A 4,247-nucleotide genomic window follows, 5' to 3' on the forward strand; every position below is an offset into this window, starting at 1 on the left:
GAAAAAACAAATAGCCATGCAAGTTTGAAAGAACATCTTTTTACTATTTCTTGCTATATGCATATTTTCCATCTTCTTCCTTCAGAATCAAATGTGCGTCTACTAAAGGATAAGAAATTAAGGCTGCAATCTAAGAATAGAATCAAATGTGCATCTACTAAAGGATAAGAAATTAAGGCTGCAATCTAAGAATACTTTTATTGGCCATTCTGAATTTCTATCACAGCACAGAGGAATGAGGAATGGATACAGGAGGCATGGCGTAAGCGTAGGGGTCAGCCAGGGCACGAGCAGGAGTCTGCCCATCTCCTCTCAAAGTTAGTTCATGCTCTTCTTGTCCCTACTACCTCGCCTGCCAACTCTCTGACAGAGTATTTTATTTCTGCAATGTATTATATTCTTTGAAGAAATTACAATTTTTCATAGCTTCTTGGCATATTATGGATTGAATTCTTTGTGAGAACAAGCAAATGATGGTAGCAGTTCCTACAAGAAGATACCAGACATGTAATATCTTGATAGAAGAGAAAATCTACATTTTATTGATGTGAAAATTTAGGGTGGATTTGTGTTTTTCAAAAATGAGGCAACCTTACATGTTGACAGTAAGTTGACTACCAGTTTAAAGGCTTATGTTTACAAAGTGTTTCCTGGGATAACCCCCCCCCCTCTCTCTCTCTCTTGATTGATATATCCATATATCACAGGGGAATGATAGTTACTTTTAACAGGGATTGGTGGTTCATCACAATTTTTCTAGCTTCTTTTGTCCTCCAAATGATACAGAAGGCAGTCAAGTTGCATCCTCTAATTTCTCGTGATTTTTGTAGGACCTACTATGATGCATATTTGAAAGAGTGCATCTATTGTTTCAGCTGAAAATTGATCTCTATTTGAAGGAGTGCATCTATTGTGCATCTACGCCAGAAGACAGTGTGTTGTTTTTTATTTCATGCTCCAAATATTTCATGTCCGATTCATAGACATCCTTGAATTGCTTAACGATGATGGCATGTTTGGTGTTCATATTTTTGTCAGCCAAATAATAATAGGTGCACTTGACTGTTTGAGGAAATGCCAACTGAAAGCTAAATCCAGTTAGAATTGGATTCTTGAACGTGTGTTCTTGATGCTTCATGTATGACCAGTTCTGTCGAATAATGAGTTACTCCCTCAAATTTACAATAGAGATAATTTGTCAAAATTGTGTTTTTGTAATGTTTGTGGTCTTCTCTTTTCTTTTTCTTGATTTGTATTGTATATGATAATCACATATTTGAACATGCATAGGGCCTCTCATTCTTTAACCCTGACTATAAAAATCCATTGATGGAAGCTGGGGAGGGCCGAGATGAACATCCGGCTCCCTGGGTCTAAGCCATCGAGATGGTAGAGACGACGTTTCTATGTCATCTACTCCAACCGCCGGACAAGGCATATAAAAACCATGGATCCTTGCTCCCCAGGCCGCAAAATGATCACAGTGATGTCTACGACCTCCTCCTAGATGTATTAATCTCAATCTCAATCTCATGTTTGGTTTTCTTCCCTTTTCTCTTCTAATGATGTAATTTCTTTTACTAAGATAACACCATGTTTGTTGTAATGCCTTATTTCATGTAAGATCCCTTTTCTACTTTGAATGAATTTACTGCATATATTTCTTATTTAGTTTAGTTCATCATTCAGAGATGGTGGAATATTTTTGTCCTTCACAGGTTAAATGAGCATTGTGTTTCACAGGTTAAATGAGCATTGTGTAGTAAATGAAATTTTTTATTTCTAATTTAATACCTTCTAATAATAATAATAATAATGAGAGAGAGGCATGCTTCTCTCTCTCTCTCTGGGAAAATGTTACTTTAGACAACATGTACTAACAAATAAAAACTCTGGAAATGTATTTGAATCGCACAAAAAGAATTCATAGTTCTTATTCATACTTGAAACATGTGAGGCTCTGCAAATTAAACCATGTTTTTCCAAGGCGCATATGAATTTAGCAAACCACAACTAAACCGACTGTATATACATGGCCTATCCTTAGTAAAGGAAACTATTTTCATCGCGAACATGGCTTTAATTGAAGGTTCTTGCAGCATGAAACTATTTTCATCGACAACATGTCTATAGCAGGTCTCTGCGCCATTTGGCGCAACGGGTCAACTAGTATTCCTTTAAGAACGCTAGCTTTCGGCTTCACCCGGTCTGAGGTACACATCCGGCTGACCCGGCAATAACAATCACAGAGGTGCTCCCCTTATGCCCTAGCCGAACTAACAGGAACGTAGGGCATAAACACAGGAGCTAGGCAAAAACTTAAGTCATATCGATGCATATAATGGCGAATAAAAACTACATGTGGAAAAGTGACCCATATGTAGTGGGCATGAAGACCGGAAGATAATTATATTAAGCTTCTGTATAAGAAGCCCCCAGGTATATTGAGCGCGCATAGCGCGGTGTAGCGACCCGACCTCAGATGGTCAAGTCTCTGTGCTTAAGTGTCATCCCTGGATCAGTATGCTGACAAACACAGTACTCGAGGATTTATAACAGAGGTAAATCACATGTATAAAATAACGTAAATACTATTACCTCAATCCATAAAGGGGAAGAAACAACAAGGTTGTGGATTCCCATCAACACCAACGGCAAAGTTGAGTGTAGAAATCGTAACCCTAACGTATCACTTACTTGTCGTAAGAAATCCTGCAACATGAGACGTGGCAGTCATGTAGGTCAGTACATTGAATGTACTGGCAAATTCACACCATAGGACAACGATGAATAATAGCTAACACTATATGTATATTTGGCTGGTGGAAAGCTCTAAGTTTATAATGTTTTTGCGAAAAGCCAAATTTTCCCTACTGCAAACGAATATATTTTATTTAACTACAAAGTTTGTTGAAAACATTGAGAAGGTAAACCCCATCTCAATCCCAATTAAAAGCAATCATTAACAACCCAACAATTTAATTATAGAGTGATGAGATCAACATGATAATTCAAGAACCAGATACTCAAAACGTTCATAACCGGGGACACGGCTAATCATGATTAGTTTGTACGCTCTGCAGAGGTTTGCGCACTTTTCCCCACAAGACTCGATCTCCTCCGTTGAAGTTCTCACACTACATGGTGTTTGAGAAATGGATGACCGAGACGCAGTCTTTCAGAAGCGTTAGCACCTTGCGATGGGTAGACAGTTACACCTACTAGATCCCATAGTAGCTTGTGGCTGCACACGGAAGTTTCTAGCATGAATAATCTTATGATCCCTTTGAGCCTGGGTGGCAGTCCATAGGAGAATCACATAGTACCCCGAGATTTCTAAAAAATACAGGCAATCACTAGATTCCCCAGGTGCCTCAATCCACCCAGATGTGTATTTAAGTAGCCACCTTAAGATAACCATTAATTAACAATCTCACATCTGTCATGAAGTCACTCAAACCCAATCCACGTCTACTAGCATAGCATAGCAATATAAGCAACGTAGAAGTAACTCCCGAGGGTTTGATAATAAACGGGTAATAGGTACTACCTCAACTACTTCCCCAAACCCCACATGTTAAAACATATCCTAACCATGCAATTGCTTGAGGATTGATCTAATGCAATAAAACTGGGTAGTAAAGAGATATGATCAAAGCATGAACTTGCCTTGTACTGTTGATGAAAATGATTCGCACTCATAACTCCTGATAGTTCTACTCGTCACACTCCGGTTGATCTATCGCGAGCAAGCAATGGTAAACACACATAAGCAATCACTCAAAAGATCGAAAAGAACGAAGAAAATAACTCGGAAAACATCAAAACCAAGCAAATAACTCTTGCAACATAAAACAATTTCTAACAGTACCAAAATTATGTGAATTTTGCCTTATCAGAAAGTTTAGATCAAGAGCTTCGAGTTGCAAAAAGAATCACTCAAATCGGAGTTATAAAACTCGAGCTATGAACAAAAGAAGTTTGAATAAAAATCTATTTGAATATCAACTATTAAATTTGCAAAAACATGTTCAAGTTGATTATCTGGATAGAGGAGATCATAACGAAGAAGTGGGCGTTGGTTTCGTCAAAAACGGAACTCCGGTTCAAAAGTTACGATCGAATGAAGGTTTGAACTAGATTTGAAGTTGAATAAATTTGATTTGCTCAATCTCGAAAATATGTCACAAGGAGTATTTTGCAAAAAGAATCGCTTAAATCAGAGTTACGGATAAAAAGTTGGAGGG

Source organism: Triticum dicoccoides, chromosome 7B (assembly GCF_002162155.2).
Source record: "Triticum dicoccoides isolate Atlit2015 ecotype Zavitan chromosome 7B, WEW_v2.0, whole genome shotgun sequence".
Taxonomy (NCBI): Eukaryota; Viridiplantae; Streptophyta; class Magnoliopsida; order Poales; family Poaceae; genus Triticum; species Triticum dicoccoides.